Source organism: Anser anser, assembly GCF_964211835.1.
Source record: "Anser anser genome assembly, chromosome: 2".
In the NCBI taxonomy this organism is placed as follows: domain Eukaryota; kingdom Metazoa; phylum Chordata; class Aves; order Anseriformes; family Anatidae; genus Anser; species Anser anser.
Window position 1 is genome coordinate 13409005 of NC_139721.1, and position 21111 is coordinate 13430115.

Here is a 21111-nt window from a genome sequence, read left to right on the forward strand (position 1 = left end):
ATTCACCAGCTCAGCACTAAACTGCCATCTCTCCTGCATTCCTGTGTGGGGAGGAAGGGAGCAGAAAATCCCTTGCCAGTGCCCCTGCGTGGGAGGCAGGGCTGGCACTAGGGGGGGGACGGGCACAGGGCGGTCTGCAAACAGGGCAGTGTGTGATTTTAACACTTGCCCCTTTTGCCTCCTTGATTGCCGTCTCTGAGCTGGTGGAAAGGGAAATTATTTGCTGAAGGGTTAGGGGTGGCATGGGTGTAGTAGCTGTGCTGGTACGGGGTGGCCCAGCTGCAGAGCTCCGTGGGAGAGGTCCTGCTCTAGCAGTTGCTGGCCATCCTGGGTTGTTCTGTCCTCTCACTTTCCACCCCCGAAGGACATGGGTCTGTCACAGCCCTCGTGTACACTCCGGCTACTGAGCTAAAGTCATATAAACCAGTTCCTTCCTACAGGTCTGACTGGCCATGGTGCCTTGCAAGCAGGTGACATTTGGTAAGTGGAAGGGAAGTTGGGCAGCAGGCAGCACCGCCAGGGGAGGAGTTGGGAGGCAGAAGGTTCAGGAGGTGGCGATGACGATGCAGTTACACTCTAAGAAATACTGCTCTCTCCTCATCTGTAGGGGTGGACCTCTTCTGCCTCCAGGGTTTAATTTCCTGCTGGCTTCCCATCACAGCCTGGGCACGGCTGCAGGGGAGCAAAGTGGCTGGTGAGCAGGGGCAGGGCAAGTGCCGGTGTCCAGCTTGTAGCCCTGGCTGTGATTTCGGGTGTTCACTACACACAGGATTTAACTTCTCACCAGCATTCAAAAGAGCAAAGAATTTTTCTATGTGAGAGACAAGACAGTCTCCTTGTATGCTGGATATTGTTTGCAGGGACGGAAGGCAGCTGAAATTATCACAACAGCTCCTGTTTGTACGTGTAATTTCCCTGCTATTCTGTTAAATTGGGTCTTCTCAAATAAGCATTTTGGAGAATCAAGCAGCCCCTCATGTTCCATATGAAGCACATTACATTCGAGTGACTCTCAGGACAGAAAAGATGTTTGCTTTTATGAAAGCATCCTGGATGAGAGCAGTCCCTTGGCATGCTTGGTAACTGAGGAGGTTGTACTTTACTCATATTCTTCATGCGTTCCGTGAAGAAATTAAAAATCAAAGTAGCCTGTGCTCAAGTCAGACGGGACCTCCCCACACATGATGTTGTATTTAGATGCAGAGGGGAAAAAAAGTGTGTTTTTTGCTAGCTGGATTCGGGATTTTTTTTTAGCTGGTATCACTTTCTGACTTGCTAAAAGTGTGCAGACAAGCTTCTGATGATGGTGGTGTCAGGTATGCAGCAGGAGAAGAGCGTCTTCTTGGCATTGCTAGAGTTCTTCATGGGTTCGAGCAATTCTCAATTAAACTAACACAATTGCAAGGCAGTGGCTACAGCTCCCGCGAGATGAGGCTCTTGCAGTGTCCCTGGGTTTGCAGAAATTGCCCACAGAGCTGCAGCCACTGGCATAATGAATTTTAGCATATGGACAAATATAGTTATCTTCTGCGGGCCTCTTGGACGTAATCCACAACTTTAAAGCGGTCTAAGAAAAAGCATGGTGCACTCTGTACTGCAGTAACATGTGTTATTCTCCAAGCAATATTTCCGTAAGAGTTGTAACAATTCTGTACTTCCTACCCCTGTGAAATTTTTTGTTGATGAAACAAAGCGATTCTGCCCGCCTGTCAGTACTTTTTTTCAGTAAAGTACTGACAACGAGAGATTTGGGGGGGGGGGGGTAAAATACATTATTTAACCAAGGAAGTGTGTCTCTTGCAAGTATAGAGGGAAAATGAGACACGGGACACTCGGTAAGCGCCTACCTCACGCAACTGCTTTCTACAATCAGCGCTGTAAATCTCAGTGATTGCAAATTGTGTGCACAGCTACTCCTTACAGTTCCAGTAAATGTATGGAGAAAACACTCTGTTTGTTTGTTTGTTTTTATTGTTCCAGCAGATACGCAGGTAGGGAAATGTTTTGTACTTTGGGGCTGTGTCATATTTCATAGACCATGTAGCTGCCCTTGGCACGCATCTGCTTGAAAGTGAAATTGAAAGGTAAAGGAGAAGGTAATCTTGTTCCCGACCATACCGGAGCTGAGCAGCCCCTGTGAATCTCAGTTTGGATTGTTTCAGCTGCCTGCAGCTGATGGGGAAGCTTGAGTGGGAGCACTCGATGTGTCTTTCATTGATTAGATTAGATTACAGGCTAATTTAGCAGTCCAGACAGTCTGTATCACCTTTCACAGATAAGAATCAGTACATCCTCTTTGCAGTAAATCTGGTTCAAGTCCTCTTTCTCGGTTACTGTAAAGAAAATAAGGCAGTAGGGGATTTATTTGGACCGAGTGCAGGGTTCTCCCCTAACCCCCCAGCTTGGAAATTAGTCTTCCTTACGGCTTAGTATTGTCTCCTTAAGGGTGCTTAGAAGATTAAATATATCGAGGGGATTGGGATTCGATCGCACATACAAAGTCTAGGTACCTGTTAAGCATCACTAGAAAAGAAGCATTTTCTAAAATCCTAGCGTTAATTCCTTTGTGGAAGATTGAACTGAAAACTTGGTATAACTCTGTGAAGAATCTTTAAACCATTAGACAGAATGAAATTAAAAAAGTGAAAGCTTTCACTGTAGTTAATGAAATAGTATTTGTACTTTAATTTTGCCAGGGCAGAATTTTTCATTGAAGGGCAGTCTCACCCTCCCAGGAATGTGGAGGATGATATGGGATCATGAACAGTGCTGTCCCCAACCCTGTCCTGCTGGGTTTGGATGGGAAGCGGTCCCCGCACGTCCATCGCAAGGGAGCTGGCAGGGCATCCCCGTAATTCAAACCAGAGTTTGGCTTTGGGACAGCCCAATCGAGGCAACTTTGCTGTGAAATTTTACGTAGCATGCTTTGCAGCACGATGACAGGTGCTGATCCCAACAGGCTGATAGTTTCAGATATAGGTTTGGTAGGGTTGGAGGGTTTTTTTTGTTTGTTTGTTTGTTTTTAACTTTCTTAATCTCACTGTCTTCATAACACGTGGTGTGGAGCTTCTCCCGGTAGTAACTTATCTGTAAATTTGACTTGAAGTATAGCATTCATTTGTGTGCATCAGAGTTCCTAAGTGTTGGAGAATTTACCGTATCGATTTGTAATCTGTTCCCGTGGTCACTTACTTCCAGGGTTTAAGAACATGTTATTTCCATTCCATTTTTCTAATTTAGATTTCTGATCATAGGATTATTTTGTACTTTATTCTGCAAGATTATGTTGCCATGGCTACTTGGTAGAATTGGTACAGCTACTTCAGTAGAAGGGAAATTGGAGGAAGCAGCAGTTCAAGAGAGCAATAGCATACGTAAATGAACAAAATACGATGGGAACAAAGGTGTCCCAGTAATGCACAAGAGACTCTGGCTTTTCAAGTCTGAAATAATTCTTCAGGCACCTCAGAAAAATAGTTGGTTAAGAAGGGATGGTAGCTGTGATTCGTGGGAACACGGGAAGTCTTTTAACTCCGTTGTCATATTACAGGCTGCAAAAGGGTTTAGTGAGTAGCCTACAGAGCAGTTTTGCTGGCCTTGATATGGTTGGAAGAGGTGAGCAAGATTCATTTCCCTAACTGCCTCCCGACCTCCTGCATTGGTCTCACCACAGCAGTTGTAGCTGGTGTGAAGTGAGCTTTGCTCTTTTTGCTCGGTTATGTCACCTCTGCAAACTTTAAACTGTGCCGAGCAGAAAGAAATCCTGCTGTCAGCGTAAGCTGTCGGGGCTAAGGGTCTTTGCCAGCACATCTGTACTTAATGGCAACCAGGGAGAGAAAGACAGTGTTGTGGCAGATTGGGAAACAACTAGAAATATTAGGAATAAATAGACTGTTTTGGTACAGACACAAAACTTGTTGTACTGATGGAAAGGAACATCAGGGAGTGGCAGCGTTCGGTACATGCCTCGAGGAACATCACTGCAAGGAGTGGGTTAGACGTGTTTGGTACGATGCATGTTTAATTTGAGCTAGAGAAGTTTGTGAGAAACTACAGGGGCTCTAGAAATCAGTGCAACATGTAACATGTGCTACATGTTGGAAGGAGGGTTATGAGCTTGTTTCATGCTCTTAAATAGGCTGCTGTCAGTTGCTATTTTGCAGGACCGAGAAAACTGCTCTGTGAGGCTTGGTCTGCATGCTTTAAAAGTTAGTTAATACATTCCTTGCCCTCTGTGCCTTGCACTTTTAGAAGAAAGAGGGTTCACTGAAATTATGGCATCCAGCATCCTGCAAATTCTGGGAGTACAGCACCACTGGGTAACAAACTAGGATGCAAAAGTTTGTTAGCTAGCTCTGCTTGCAGAGAGAAGAAACAAAGTTGGTCTGTGCACCATCCACTCAGCTATCAAAATGTACTTTTCCCCAGAACGTAAGTTAACAAACTTGCTTACAAAAAGTTTAACCAACTGTGAGTTGTCCTTCCGATTGCTTCACTGCTAGATACTGCCTTGCTGTTGGGGTAGGTTTGTTCCATCATGCAAATTAAATTAAGGGACATAATTTCTGAATAACTGTTTGGCAGACTTGGATTTCTGACTGCTGCTACTGTACACTTCTGTTATGGTCTGGCTTTAATTTTGTCTGTCTAGAATATGAACTACTGAACTGGTTATGGCTCTCACTGCGCGTATGCTAAGGGCACGACACAGTAGGTCACTGCCAAAGTAGCACATCTGTATTGTAGCAATTGGGGAAAATGGAGTTCTTAATTGTAAGGAAATGAGCCAGAACGGTAGACGTGGAGAAACTGTCTCTGATTAGAAGTGATTAACATATGGCACGCTCCTTCTAAAAATGTTATGCAGCTTTTTGCTGAACTGCTGGAAGTCATGCTTGTTGGCGCAGCTCTAAAAGTCATCGTATAAATTCAGCGATGTTTATTTCCTCACTGTTCTCAGGGATGTTTCAGTTGAAATCTTCGGATGTGTTGGAGCACCGAGTCTGCTCCGGGCATCATGAAGGTGAGTGAAGTCTGTGGATAGCTTCTGTTCACTTTAACAGCATGAATTAGTGTAAATTCACGTTATGGTGTAAATCACTGAGAACCGGGATCCTTTTCCCCAGTATCTGAAAGTTATGGATATATCCTAACATAAAAATAAAATAAAAAGGAACAGTATCAGGATATAAATACCCTTCTGGCAAAGGAGGCACAACTTTGCTGATTTGCTCCAACAGATAATATGACCTCATGTGACTATTTGTCAGCCTCATGTGCCCTTTCAGGGAAATATGGCCATTAGTTATGCTTTATGTTCTATTTGCCATAGGCGTATTCTGATGGTGTAATAAAGATTTTGGCTTTTGACATAATCGAGTAGTTGTAAGGGAGTAATGAAAGATATACCATGGAAATAACATATCCCCACTCCTGTCAGATGATAGTTATTTCAATAATAGCCATTTCCAGGATGACTTACTGTATTAACACTTGTGTTTTGACTGTCATTGGCTCTAATTCCGCAAGGGGACCATGAGACAGCTGCATGAAGGTGAAGGTGCTGGAGAGGTTTAGTGTTGTGCAGCGTGTGGCTTATGAGATCGCACGTAAGCTAATAGTTTTAACTCAGACAGTGAGAGTTTATCTGTTTATCCTGGAGTTCAGGCTTTAGTCACTGCAAAACTGCCTGGCAGGAGGGCTGAGCCCGCGGTGGGGCTGGCAGGAAGGCAGTGGATGACGTGACTGCCCTCCCAGCGGGCAGCTTCCCCTTGGTCTTACTCTTGCCGGGCAGGAGCCAGCAGGAGCCTTCTCTCACGGACTTGAAGCCAAAGGAGGGATTTAATTATTGGACGTTCAGGAGTATTTTCCAGGAATGAGATGAGCAGGATTTGCCTTCGGTGCTTGCTGCTTACTTATTTATTTATTTATTTTCATGAATGCCTTTACAGTTTATTGGGGATGCTCTGGACTTTAAAATAAATAAATAAATAAAGGTTTCTAAATTACCACTGTTTGCTAAAGAACACATTATCCTTGGTGATTCTCTGCCCCTTTTGACCTATTTGCCCTGTCTCATGCAGTGACAGACTCTGCTGGTACACGATCAGGGAAGGGTGGTTGGGGTGGAAAGGTGTCTCCAGAGAACCAGCAAGATTCTTGTAGGATTATGTGTAATATAAGTATGTACCTATGCACACACACTGTAAGATGTATTTATATACACACCTCTGTAATAAACAGCCCCATCAATAGGCGTGCCTCATTTTGGCCTCGACCTTCCAATGTCAAGAGGAGGTGGTGGATACTGCTCCTGGCGCGGGGCAGCCCTGGATATATCTACGGATGAGAGGCTGGACTGCAGCCCTGTGGAAGGGGATCTGGGGGGTTTGGGTCACAGCAAGTTGAGTATGAGCCAGCAGTGTGCCCTGGCAGCCAGGAGGGCCAACCGTACCCTGGGGTGCATCAGGCACAGCATTGCTAGTTGGTCGAGGGAAGGGATTGTCCCGCTCTGCTCTGTGCTGGTGCAGTGTTACCTTGAGTACCCTGTGCAGTTTGGGGCGCCACAGTATAAAAAGGACATAAAACTGTTAGAGAGTGTCCAAGGGAAGGCTACAAAGACAGTGAATGGTCTAGAGGGCAAGATGTGTGAGGGGGCACTGAAGTTTCTTGGTTTGTTCAGCCCAGAGCAGGGCAGGCTGAGGGGAGGCCTCATGGCGGCCTGCAGCTCCCTCACGAGGGGAGCGGAGGGGCAGGCGCTGAGCTCTGCTCTCTGGGGACAGCGACAGGACCCGAGGGAACGGCATGGAGCTGGGACAGGGGAGGGTCAGGCTGGGGGTTAGGGAAAGGTTCTGCACCCAGAGGTGGTCGGGCACTGGGACAGGCTCCCCAGGGCAGTGGTCATGGCACCGAGCCTGCCAGAGTTCAAGAAGTGTTTGGACAATGATCTCAGATACACGGCCTGTTTTTTGGGTGGTCCTGTGTGGATCCAGGAGTTGGACTCAATGATCCTTGTGGGTCCCTTCCAACTTGGGATATTCTATGATTTTGTGATTGTATGTGGTTGAGGACCACATGGATTGAGGCCAGTGTGGTTGCACCCACCTTTGGCATGTCTGGAAGGGCTGATCCAGTGCCCCTGCTACCCACTGGGTCTCTGCAAGGTCGGCTTTGTGGGCTGTACTGATTCAGCACTGCGTTAGCAGGCTCTGTGTATCGCACCACTGGAAAACCTCTTCCAGAGCAGGGGATGTGGCTGGTTGTGAGCTCTGTTGGATGAAGTCAGGAAGCTATACTTAGTGCAAGGGAAAGGGAGTGAGCTTCAGGCTGGAAAGGATCAAGTGATGACAGCAAGTTCTTTGTGAAGAGCTCCAGGTGTTATTACTAAGCTTTGCCTAAATTAAACCCATCTAGAAATTAGACACCGCTCAGGTAAATAGCCTGTCAAAGAACTCACATAGCTCAAAGTCTACAAACAGCTGAGGAAGTCCTGAGCGTGCTGGCAGGGAGAGACATAGGCAGCACGTAAACCTGCAGACAAACCTCAAGGTGCAAGATGCTGCAGCTGATCTGTTCAAAGCCTCTGCTGCTCTCATGGCTTTTGGAGGCCTCTTCTTTGTAGTGGTACCTGTCAGGTTGCAGGCTGGTGCCGAGATGCTTACAGACAGAGGGCTCTTGTCTAGCTCCAGGGAGGAAATCTGTATTCATGCCTTAAAAAAGGTTATAAAAAAAAGCTCAGAGCAACTTCAGTCTTTTTTATGTTTGTGGAACACTGCAGGAGTGTCCAGCCAAAACAGCAATAAAAGAAAACAGCGTTTTAATTCAGGAAGAATGCAAGTGAAAGCAGCTAGTTTTCAGAAGTTCCCAATCCATTGAATGAGCGGCTGTCTGCATAAATAAACCAGACCTACATGATATGTGAGGGCAGGTCGTAAAGAAAACATTGCAGTAACAAACTAGAGGAATTTCCACTTAACGCATTAAAATCAGCCCTGAAAGGCTCCATTAAGGAAAGCCATAAATTGAAGTTCTGAGAGATAGCTTATAAAATACCCTTGAAACTGAAAATGATCCTCTGTCAGTTTTATGCTTGCCTTTCACTGTGTTGTATCTATTTTAATAAACATGTGGGATAGACTTGCAAAAGAGGAGCACTTTGTCTGTGAAGCCTTGAGGAAATAAATACTGAGTTCGGGCATATTGTAAATTTCACCCAATAAAAATAAACTTAAATTGATTCTGGGGTTCGCGTGTGTAAGGACTGCTATGCTGTGTTGATTTTATTTTATATATATTGAAGTTTTCTGCTGGGCATACCTTGAAATGTTGGTATTAAATACCTGACTTTTCATTCAAGTGCTGCCAGAGCTTTCCGTCTATGTGCATAAATAGTATTAAGACCTTAGAAGGGTTTCAAGGCTCACACTCTTAAAATAGTATTGAGGAACAAATACCTTTTGGTTTTTGAGAGAGGAAAGGGAGGGTTGTCCTGGAAAGAAAACACACTATTTTCTGCAGGAATCTTTTATGATGTTTTAACTTGAAACGACATTTTATATTTCAAAAGAAAGCAGTTTGCTTTCAAAAGGTTGATTTGAACTTGCAATTAAAAACTTTTCCAACTAAAAGTTTCTGTGTGGAGTAGCATGCAGTCACCAATGTACATCCTCCACTTGCAGAATTTCTGCAACCATTTCACGTTTATCAACAGGAAATTTTCGTAGCTAAAAAGTTTTGACCAACTCAAAGCATTATTTTTTTCTCATCTCGTTAAAATATGTTGTTCATTTATATAAGTGCATGTATTTATGCTGTTCTTTGGAGACTTCAGACATGCTGTTCTCCTAAAACACTTTGTTCTCTTGCTTTTCGATCAATACACACATGGTATGAAGTGGATAAGGACATGTATTTGTATGAGCCAAGACAGATACACTTCTAGTGGAGAAGTCCCAAGTGATGTACTACATGAATTCCTATAATCCATTTATGTTTGATCTTTTCAATTACTCATGGTTATGGGGGTATGCTGCTTTATTTCTGTGAAGCTTACAGTAAAAACCTTGAATACAGAGGGAAATGAAGAAGAAACTTCTCAAGTCTCTAAAAATTGCTTAAAATAGCTCTTCTAGGTGTAACTTTAATAATACCTCCTCAATGTAGCTGTAAATTAAATTAGACGTTGCCTGCAGGTGCACCACTTCACTCTGTTGAAGACTGACGTAGAGCTGTGTGTGTATAAATGAATCAAGAAGCATTCATAAAACCCAAAAGGGTGAAGAATGATTTATGTGGGGGAATCTGGGATGCATTATTTTGTTTCTTCATTTTCTCTTTGTTTCTGTTTGTTTGTGTGATGCTGGTTAAAGAAGATATTTAAATGTTGCTGCTTAATTCCAGAGCTCAGCTAGCCTTGATGCAGGCACAGCTACGAGTTGTCCGTCACCTGTATTGCACCGGCACAAGTTATAAGTGGATACACACATATAGTGTACGCTCTGAAATTGCTTGCATGTTGCACATGCATTTGCTTGTATGCAAGACACAATTTGTTTGTTGTCAGTGCTATGCAGATTAAGTTAATTGTTCTATGAAAATAAAAATAGAGTCTTGATTATAGCCGTACTGGAGGAATCTCAGGGTTGATGTATTTGCCTGAAGCTGGAGCACTTCATGGAAGGCTGCACCTGCAATTTTATTTTTATTTGGGACTGTGTTCCCCACCCAGCCCCATGTCTGGGTCCGGCTCTCTGCGGCTGAACAGGCGATGGCCAGGCTGCCAGGGACACTCTGCTGTCTGCCGGAGTGTGCCGAGACAGGGGAGGGAAAGGTGAGAGAGCAGAAGCTGCCTTCTGTTCAAGTTGGCCTGAATTTTCCCATTGATTTCAGTGGGAGTAAGTTATCAGCCTTGTGTATATATATATATATATATATATATATATATATATATTTTAAATTTTAGCAGGCAATATTAATATAAGTCATTGATGGGAAAAAAGTCCTGATGCAGTCTTATCCTGTCTCTCATACGTATTGCATTAATTCATCTTTAAAACAACATGGGTAAGTCTTTGGTCCCTACTGGGTGTTGATTCACTTTGTTGTCTTCCTACATAGCTAAAAAGAGCTGCTAGCAAGTGGTTCAGATGAGAGAGACCCGGTGCGAATGTGCTGCCTTCCTGGGCTTAGCAAACCTCACTCCACGCTGCCCCTCAGCAACCTGTTCACCTCCTCCTTCCTATCCTTCTTGCTCCCAAATACCTGATGAATAAAAACCTCTGTAAAGTTGACCCAGCAGCAGTTCAGTCTCTGAGCACGGTCATTTTACGCAATAATAATTGATTAAACAATTGCGATTTCTTAATTTAGTGCTGCTAATTCAGCACAGCCAAATCTGGGCCAGAGCCTTGGATCCTTGTCACAAATTAGAAAAGCATTGAAATGCTACTTCTTCAAACCTCCACAATTTGCAAAAACTAAGGTTTCTTTTAAAAAAATACAGGGTGACAGGAGATAGTGTATCAACAGCTTTCCAAAGGATGTTTCCTTCCTTCCTTCCTTCCTTCCTTCCTTCCTTCCTTCCTTCCTTCCTTCCTTCCTTCCTTCCTTCCTTCCTTCCTTCCTTCCTTCCTTCCTTCCTTCCTTCCTTCCTTCCTTCCTTCCTTCCTTCCTTCCTTCCTTCCTTCCTTCCTTCCTTCCTTCCTTCCTTCCTTCCTTCCTTCCTTCCTTCCTTCCTTCCTTCCTTCCTTCCTTCCTTCCTTCCTTCCTTCCTTCCTTCCTTCCTTCCTTCCTTCCTTCCTTCCTTCCTTCCTTCCTTCCTTCCTTCCTTCCTTCCTTCCTTCCTTCCTTCCTTCCAGCATGGCTTCTGTAAGTTCTGTAACAGCAGATATGCTTTGAAAATAATATTTAATGGGGAGCAGGAAGCAATCCTTGGTTTTGGAGACAACAAACGTAGTTTCGTGTGAAAGTAGGTTTGTAGGGAGTTACATTTTTCTCCAAGATGCTGCATCTAGCAGAAACGTGGCATTTCTCCCGTTGAACAGGGTGACTGTAAATGCCTACCTTCCTTCTCTGTAGCACTGTCACTGTGTAGATACTTCTCCAGAAGAAATTCCAGCTTGCTGCTGAGCCCTCTTAGTGCCATTGCAGTGTATATAATGCAGGACAGTGGCAGTCCTCGGAGATATTCTAGGTTTGCAGAGCACACCAAGCCCAGAGTCTCTGTACATCTTCTCCCCGACCTCACAACATTTTTCTGCACATCATTGACCTCCTTTCTGGCTTCCGACTGTGTCATTTAGGATGCAAGGCAATGTTCGTTAAAGTCTGATGCTTATCAGCCTGATCATGCAGGAAAATCCGCAGTTGTAGCTGGGTAAGTAGTTGCATAAACAAAATGTTCGCTTGCTGCCTTGATCCCCCCGAACACTGGCAGACTCCTGCTGGGGCTGAAGGCTGGGTCACAGAATCACACAGAATCACAGAATCATCTAGGTTGGAAGAGACCTCCAAGATCACAGAGTCCAACCTCTGACCTAACACTAACAAGTCCTTCACTAAACCACATCACTAAGCTCAACATCTAAACGTCTTTTAAAGACCTCCAGGGACGGTGACTCAACCACTTCCCTGGGTCCAGGCAGGCTCCATCAGCTGCTGCTGGCCTTCTGGCTGGCAGGCGGGCCCGAAGGTTTGCTTTGTCTCTGAGGATGTGCAAAGTTGCAAGTGCAATTTAAGAGTGATTGAAAGGTGACAGAAGTGGGATCGTGGCGGACACTCCATGAACTGCAACCATGCTGTATTTTTGTTTCTGTGCTCTTGGGAGAGTGTGGCTTAGCTCAGGAGCTGTGTGGTTTCCAGGCCTGGAAGGGAACCCAATCACCTTGGATTTTTTTTTTTTTTTTTACTTTTTTAAATGTAGGCATCATTAGAAAATACAGTGAGTTGAAAGTAACTCCTAATTTTAAACCTGTAATCACAGCTTTGGAGGAGCGTAGCAAAGAAAGCTTTTACTGTATTACATGTGAACGCCCAGTTAAATATAAGAATAGATTCAGAAAAGTCCAGTGAGACACAGCTCTGCGGTGATAACACCGTGCTTTTTGAACACTTATTTCCTTTATAAATGGCAGCGAAAAGATCATGTGGGTCTGATTCAAAAGGCTCTTGAACTGCAGTGCCCCCAGGCATCAGCTCTGTGGGATTCAGCTCGGACTAGAGGCGCGGAGCTGCTGGCTCTGAATAGCCCTGCTGTAGGCTCGTGTGAGTCATGGCAGCAAAGGAGACTGCTGCCTCTTCACCCTTTAAATTAAGGTTGGATATGAAGTATATATGCAAATATTCTTCTTCCCAGGCTGGTGCGGGGTGGCTGGGGGTGAGGACAGCCAGAACGCCGTGACCCCTTCCTATGGCATGTGCACCACGGCTGAAGTTTGCTCTCCTCTCCACGCCCTGATCCTGTAACCACTTGGATTCAGGTGACCTCTGCAAAGACCAAATGTCTGAACTGATTTCACTGAAGCTAGGTTTGGGTAAGGCTAGGCAAGAAGAGGACCCGTGATTTTGTTTTTCCTCTTCTGTAGGCATATGAGTGCTGATACAGCTATGTAAATATGTTAAATAGCTCCCTGCTATTGAGCCTGTCCAAGCTAAAGGTGAGAAGAAGTGTTAACATTTTTATTATTTCCCCCCTCCCAACCTAAGCCGCACCAAAGCAAGCAAGCAAATGGTAGCGATTGCCAAAGGGAGAAGTGCCATTCGTAGCTTTTTCCACTGGAAAAAAACGTAAGCCTGGTTAAGGTCTTTTTAAAGAGTAGCAATGTCAAATATACAAATTAAACTCCAATTTACACATTTGGAGATTTTCACGAGCACTTCATATAAGTGCTCTCGAAGCACAATGTTTAAAAATAATTGCGTCTGAGGAGTCTCTGGGGAGGTCTTTGGGGACAGCTCCCGTGGTGTTTTCCCCCTTTTCCCCCTTAGGCTCCAGCCTGCGCACAGCCAGCGGTCGGAGCCAGGCGGGGAGGCCCACATCCAAGTCTGCAACAGACTGGGCTTTGTGTCCTGAGCACAAACACCCCTCTTCTTTCCGAGGGAACGGGCAAAAGGGGATCTGACCCAGAGCCACCGGCTGTTTGTGGCTTGTCCGTCAGCGAGCGCGAGACAAGTGCCTGCTCTGTATCGCAGCTAAAACCAGCCACTGACCAGGCAGCTCAACAGTTGGGCTTTATTAGCCCGAGTTTAACATCGGCCACGGGGTGTTTCAGCTGTGTCACAGGACTGCACAAGGAGCCTCCCTTTGCTGTTTTTCCTCTCCCATTCACAGCTCACAATTTTTACCAAGCGTGCAGTTTGCAGCGTCTCCCATCCTCAGCGACAAAGAAGTGAGATGTTTGGGGGCTTTGTCAGTGTTGTTGGCGTGGCTTGTCCTTCTTTTATCTGAATTCCTTATGAGAAGAGGAGAAGACATCCAGAAGCGGTCACCGTCCAGAGCACTGCTGAACAGCTCTGCCCCGCCAGAGCCATCCCTGGCACTGCCTGTCCTCACTGCTCAGCTGGCACCTCGTGAGCTGCTGAGGTTAAGCTGTCTGTAGCTAAGCACGGAGTGCTTCCATCACCAGGGCCAGTGCTTTTCACACCCTACCCACTGTGTAGGTAGCCTTGTATGATTTCTGTGTTTGCTAGTTGTGCTCCGGGCCCTTCCACCCCTGTTAATGACATGGAGAGGGGCTGGGGGCATAGGCAGACCCGCAGCTGGAGCCTGCAGGAGATGTGTACACCCCCTCCCAATGTTCTCTCTCCTTTTATTTGCAGCAAGGGTGATGGTAATCGGCTGTGAGAGGTGAGCCCAGCAGCTGGCTGCCAGGATAGGCAGATCAGTTAATGTCCAGTAACACTGATTACAGACCGAGCATTTAAGAAACTTTGTGCAAAGTCCATTCTTCTTGTTCTCTTTGCTCACTTGTTAGAGACCGATCCTTTGCTCTGTGCTTGTGGGCTGGGCTTCAGCAAATAAAGCCAGGTGAGACATGTCTTTTCAGGCCTGGTTAGCTGTCACCTTAGCTTCTGGGTCATGGTTTTTGACTTTCACGCTGTAGAGGTGCCAACAGAGGGGAATCACGCTCATGACACCTCGGTGTGTGAAGCCTCAGCGTGCTCTTCTTTTCAGGGTGGGGAAGGCTGAGCATTCACAGTGTAACACTGGGTTGTTGCTGTGATGCTGTCGTCACCTACCAATATCTGTTGTATCTCACGGGGCAGGAGGGAAATGCCCTGCTGATGCCATCCCCATACCAAAACTGCCAGAGAAATCTGCTTCCTTGGCAGTCTCAGACCTTGCTGGGCTCCCCAGGGTTCCCACTGCACATCCTGCAGCCAGACCTGGCTTTCTAGGTAGACTTAAATTTGCTATGAACACTTACCATATTAACAACTTAATTTTTTTAAGGAACTGTGAAGGGGGTGTCATTGTTTTAGGACTCAGTGCAGAAAAGAGCCATTTACCTCTTAAATTTTTGATGTTTGTGAGTAATTAATTGTTAGACACACTATCAGGGATTGTGTTTTAATAAGGATACAGAGCTAGGGACCATGCAAAATGAAATTTTAATCTAGGCTCCCGTCAAGCTGTAAAAAGGCATTTAACTTTGTTTTGAGGGATAATCTGTGGGATGCGGTCTTTGTTCTTAATGGAATATCATCAAAATGGTTTGGGCTTTTGGTTGAAAGAAGAAATCATTCCTATTTTCCCTCTTTTTTATTTTTTGTTTTTAAATAAAACAGTTGCTTGCATCTTTGAATGCTTCATTTTGCTGGCTTTATGCTGTGCTTTGTTACTGATTGTGTAGTGACCTCTGCCACCCCTAAAATATTCATTTCTAATTCTCACCACTGGAAAGTAACAGACAGAGAAAGGTATGTGTGATTTTGCTTTTCTTTTCTCCTTTCTCAAGGGTGTTCAGGTCTTTAGAGAAGATTATGTTAGCATTCAGGCTAGGCTGAGCATCTCGGCTCTCAGGTTGGGCAGCAGAGATGGAAACAGGATGAGTGGTCCTCAGGAGATGCCACTCTCCCTCTTCATCAGCTACACAGAGACTGGATCAGCTTCCAGCTACACCTTTTGGGTGATTAATGTCATGTGAGATAAATCCCCCCTTATGGTTTTGAAGCTTTTTCTTTGTAACCTGAGGACAGTTCTTTATTTCTCAGTTCCTACTCAGTGACATGCTTCTTCAGACCTGGGATTTGGAGAGAAACACAGAATTTGTGCAGAGCAGGGTACGGTCCCCAGAGCAGAAAGTGCTACATATCTTTGCTGGAAGTAGTATAAAGAAGCATATGTGCTGTTTGAGAATATTAGCGTGTAATTGCATTATATGTTGGCCTTGGCCAGAAAGCTTGCGTAAGAAAAGCCCATCCCTGTGTTGCAGTGCACCTCTTTATGGCTGCCCTGATTTCACTACACACAGTGCCATGCCAGGAGCAGATTTTTTTAAAGCGACATGGACTAAAGGAACGCTCCAAAAAAGATGTCACCTCTGAAGCTTGCTTTTTTTTTCAGAGTTGGAGTTTACAGAGCAGACTCAAAAGCTGGCAAAAGGGAGCAGTGGACTCCAACATGAGGCAGAAGTGGTTGGAGGAGGAACCCGGTGAGATGGTTTTGTCGCTGAAGCCAACTCATTGTGAAACCACAGCCTGGGCTGAGCACGACTTTCCTGCCTTCCTCCTGGCCTCAGCAGTACATTCCTGCCTCCACACCCCAGCTTTGACAACTGCTTTTCTCTGGCCAGGTACCCTGGTTGGCTACCCACATGGCAGCAAGGCCAGGGGAAGCTTGAGTCACTTTAGGTCCCTTTTTGGGGACAGCTTGTGATCAAGATTTGTGTAAAGCCGTTGCGAAACTTCATTCATCATGCTGGGACTTGCCCTGTTATTGTCAATATGCAGTGGATGAAATCTGGCCCCAGCAAAACCAACTTCAAACACTCAGTGATGGAGCCGGGCCAGGATCTCTCTTAGTACTGCAAATTGTGTCACTGTTGATAGAAACCTTTTTTTCTTTTTTTTTTGGAAGGCGCTAGGCTTTTACGTGACAATCTTGAATTTCCAATGTTAATTGTGTCACCTACAAGTTAAAGTGTGCTTCTTATCTGCTTTGTATTCTGCATATCCTGGCTTTTATATAACCGCGTGTTGCTGCATAAAGGATTGATATAAATCTTTCATACAGGCTGTCTCCTGGATTGTGTGTGGGAGTGGGAAATTCTGCAAAACTCAAAAGTGCCTGTCCTGAACAAAGGTTGGGTTGCTTTGCTAGCAGGAGGGATGATCTTACAGTTGAAGTGAGGAGAAAAAATTGGAAACTCCAGAAAATTGGACACCCCCAGCTACCTTGGGTGGGCAAGAAAAGGGACAGCCTGGTCTTGTGGTGCCCAGGAGCAAAGCACAGGCTCAGCTGAGACTGCAGAGTTGTTTGTGCATGTTGAAATGCTGGTTTGGATTAAGGGAGAAGGGAGTCTGAAGTGCAGCAGCTTTATTTGTGTACAACTTGCTTAGGGAATAAATGCATTTTATTCATGAATGGGTATATGTACAAATAATCCCTTAGTTCATGCTCTCGCTAACCATGCATGTAAGTGAAGCTTCTTAGAAGCTTCAAGTTCACTATGTTCTTGAGCATGCTAAATTTGGTCCATACCGTGCAGTGGTAAATGTGGGACCCCTGTGATTTTTGTAGGGCTTACATGGGTCTCAGATCTAGATAACTTGTGTGACAAACCTGGCCACTCCATATTTACTCTGCCTTGAGGCCATTTAATTACATTGACTTTCCTCCCTGTTTCACAGAGTGATAGCTGTTTGACTAGCTTTCTGAGCTCTGCAACCTTTCCAACTGCTTCAATTTCTTTTTTTATCTAAGTTTTTTTAATATACTAAACCCTTGTGTATCTGGTCCCTGTCCTATTAGTACCCAATTTAAAATTTTTATCCGATTGCTTATCAGTTCTGGTGCTTATTCCTCCTCCCTTCATCTCTCAGTGACCTCAGCCTACATGGGCTGGTTCTTTGTACCTCTACCAGCATTTTGTTCTCTTCCAACATATGAATTAATCGTGCGGTGCTTCTCAGACTGCCAGGTGTTTGAATGGGGTCTGTTCTGGAGAGTTAAACCAGCAATAATTTGGGCCTGTTGCTCTGCGGCCTGCAGCCGGCCTTGCAGCCTGACCAGCCCCCGCCACGAACACCAGCGCTTTTGCAGTCAAGCGGGCAGTTGGTTCGTTCAGCTGAAAGCAAGGAGGGTGTTTTCATGATATTTCATCAACAGGATGAAAAAGGTTCCCGATCTGAGCTTCTCTTCTGATCCCTTTGCTGGCTCCTGCCCTTGTTCCTCTGCCGCATCGGCTTGTGGGCAGTGAGTGAATGGCACCTGGCTGGGTTAACAAAGCTTGGTCCGGTTCATGTCATCCCTTTTATCTATTCTCCCCCAGTATAGTGGCAAAAGCACAGCTAGGTAGGTCTGAGAGGGTGATCTGGCACTTCTCAAACCTGGAATATTGCTAGAAAAATTACAGCTGCAGGCTGACAGGTTTCAGCCTGCAGTGTGAAAGTGTGGCCTGTGCTAAGTCACCGACCCATTGCTTTTTGTGGGCAGCAACATTCTTTACTTACTAATACATAGTTCCTTTCCTTTCCTTTCCTTTCCTTTCCTTTCCTTTCCTTTCCTTTCCTTTCCTTTCCTTTCCTTTCCTTTCCTTTCCTTTCCTTTCCTTTCCTTTCCTTTCCTTTCCTTTCCTTTCCTTTCCTTTCCTTTCCTTTCCTTCCCTTCCCTTCCCTTCCCTTCCCTTCCCTTCCCTTCCCTTCCCTTCCCTTCCCTTCCCTTCCCTTCCCTTCCCTTCCCTTCCCTTCCCTTCCCTTCCCTTCCCTTCCCTTCCCTTCCCTTCCCTTCCCTTCCCTTCCCTTCCCTTCCCTTCCCTTCCCTTCCCTTCCCTTCCCTTCCCTTCCCTTCCCTTCCCTTCCCTTCCCTTCCCTTCCCTTCCCTTCCCTTCCCTTCCCTTCCCTTCCCTTCCCTTCCCTTCCCTTCCCTTCCCTTCCCTTCCCCCTTAATTGGTATATTTTAGCATAGCAACAATTAATCTGAAACTTCTAAATTCTGGGAAAGTATAAGAAATAAGAACTGCTGTGTCTGAAACAGTGACTAACTCTTTTTTTTTTTTTTGGTTATTTAAATGAACAGAAGTGACTGTAAAGCACTACAGCGGGGAGACCATGGAAACCCCACACTGACAATAGCTCAGGTGGCTGCCCACCAGCAGCTTGTGGTGTGGACAACAGACTGGGACGCCTCACGTGCCCCTTTACATGCTGCGTTTTCATGGTTTGTGAGTTACAAGCACAAAAGTTTCCCATCCGTGAGAGGACTGAAGTGCATCAGCACTTTTCAGAGAGGGCCTCAGCGAGGAACTGGGCCTTTTTCTGAGGTTTTCTGTGAAGACGCAGCACACCATCAAGATATGAAGGCCTGGAGATCACCACAGCTGCATGAGTTGCTGGCCTTCAGGTTGCCTTTTGAGTATCCCTAAATGGTGTTAGGCTGGTTGCCTGTGAGAAAGTGGAGGCAGTCAGGAAACCTTCAGGGACTTGTGAATATGAAGCAGATGAATGGTGTCACACTTTATATTAACACTTGCTAAAATAAAATTACCGTGTTTTTCTCTCTCTCCTCACCTTCTTCTTTTTGTTCAGAGATGCGGTGGGATGGTGCTGGTGCCACTGCAATGGAGAGCGTGGTACAGGGTGAAGGTAGAGGACCTGGCTGTGTAATTGTGCTTTATGCACCCGTAAGAATATTTTGTTCCTTTTTCTTTTTTACACGAGCTGAAATTGTACCTTGAAAAGCCAGTTGGGCTGACTTGGAGCCTGCGCAATTTGCAGGAGCAGGAGCAGCTCTCTGGCAAAGCCTTTCTTGACCTGTGAACTTTGAGCATTATTTACAGAAAGTCCTCAATGAGTTCTAGTGGTGGGGACAAACCCAGTTCTCAGCTACACATTTCTGAACTCCGCAGAAAGGATAAAGCCATTGGAAGTTCAAAACCTTGGAGCTTACCAATTTGGCAATTTGACACAGGACAGAGGAGTAGGGAGGATTTGGCATGTGGTTTTTTTTTTTTTTTTTTTTTGTAAAAATGAAGGCAGCAGGAGATGTAAAATATGAGTTTGAGACTCAGAATGCTTTTTTAATTTACCTTGAAATTAAGCAAGCTGAATCTGGAAAGGAATTTAAGCATTAGTCTGTCCTGAATTATATTTGCAAAATGTAAGCCCTCTTTACTCCACTAATGGTCCTGAAGGAACAGCACGGACCTTAAAAAGTATGATTTCTTGTGCAATAGCAATTTCAGTCCTTCAATTCAGTGGAGATCAAGTTTAGCAGATATGCTAATAAATGTGCCCAATATTGAAACCTTTGTAAGTATTAAAATACATTACTGCTGATAAACCTAGGCATCTCTCCATGAAGGTGCAGTGGGAGAGGTGGTAAATGTGCTCTTTATGCAGAGAATCATCTCTGAGAAGGTAAAAATCCTCTCCAAAACCAATAGAAATCAGAGATGAGGAGTCATCTGCCATCTGATCCAGGAGACCTGGCAGAGCAAAATGGTGAAGCTAGCGACCTTCATTTCTTCTCAGGATTTCTGATCATTTCTGCTTGAAAATACAGTTTGTAATTTCCATGACAGAATAATGCAGAGTTTCACTATTGTTTCCAATTCACACATAAGAATAGATAAATGGAAATTGTTGCCATCTACTAAAGCTTCAAAGGAAGTAGTTATGTTTAGTTAATTAGTTTTGCTGTTTAAATACCTGCAATTCATCCTGTTCTGGTTTATAGATTTAGTACAGAAACCATTAAGGGTACAGATAGCCTGGGGGGAGATATCTGCCCTGTAAACCCTTTTAGCTGATCTGTATTATGAATGTATGTGAAATGTCAGCTTTGTTCGAATGCAGGAATAAAGAATGCTTTTCTAACGTGCGCTCTCTTAATCTGGTGCTCGATCAGAGGTTTTGGCTTCACAAGCTGAAGTACAGTGAGGGTGAACAGGAAGCACTGTAGAAAAAAAAGGAACTGGAGCATGTTCTTTGCAAAATGTATGAGGTCGATGCCTGGAGAGTTTGGCGGTAAGGGTGTGCAATCAGACTAGCCTAGCGTTTTCTTCATTTGGTCTGTCTGCATCTGTGAAACGTTCTCTGAAGTGAGTCTTCATCCATATGCAAAAGGAGCCCACTGATTCTCAGTTTTCCTTTTCTCTCTGCTTTCATATCTTCTGGGTCACCGTCATTCGTGTTTTTTTTTCTGGTTCCCTCTCTGACATGACGCCTGGTGCAGCGTCCTCATCACAGCAAGCCCTCATTGCTGCTTCAGCATGCAGGCGTGATCAGGCAGCCTCTGGAGCCTGGGCAAGTAGCTTGTGCAGATGCCTTGGAGATGGGATATTTTGTTTGTTTGTTTGTTTTGTTGATGTTTTTTTAAATGGTCAGAAGTTGAGGTGCTTAAAACACTTGCTGTTTTAGCCCCACACTTTTAAGTCATGACTTTTCTTGCCGTTTCTGTTCTGTATTTGCTTTGCACTAAATCTGTGCACTAAATCTGTGCCTGTACAACCCTACAAAAAGGACAATTTAAGGGAATACATCCTTTCAGTATTGGGTCTGCTACAAGCTAGACAAGAAAGCTGTCCTCATATTCCTCACAGAGCAGTGGTATTTTCTGCTCATTTTCCTCCCAGTATCTCAGTTACTGAAGAAAATTTGGGAGAATATCTCTGTCAAAGCAGCATGTTACAAGGGCAGTATTAATTGAAGGCCAAAGTCACGCACACAGATGTTTGTACATTTCTGTGCACCGTTTAACACCTTTGAAGCTAAGGAATGTAAATTTGGCCCCTTTCAAAATCAGCAGTCACTTTCAAAGTTGCTGATTTTAATGACAGTAAAGCACATTGGTGTTCTCTGGTGGAAAATACAATCGAAAAATGAGGTCTGCAGAAGTTATTCCAGTGAAGCCTTGCATCCACTAGATTTTTAATAATTGATTCCTTCTTAAAT

The 21111-nt window shown here is 44.8% G+C and overlaps 1 protein-coding gene across 1 annotated transcript in view; it reads left to right on the forward strand.

Annotated features, from left to right (window-relative positions):
• SNTB1 (syntrophin beta 1) overlaps positions 1-21111 on the forward strand; it is a 116467-nt gene that overhangs the window by 3195 nt on the left and 92161 nt on the right. The gene's annotated exons all lie outside the window — the stretch shown is intronic.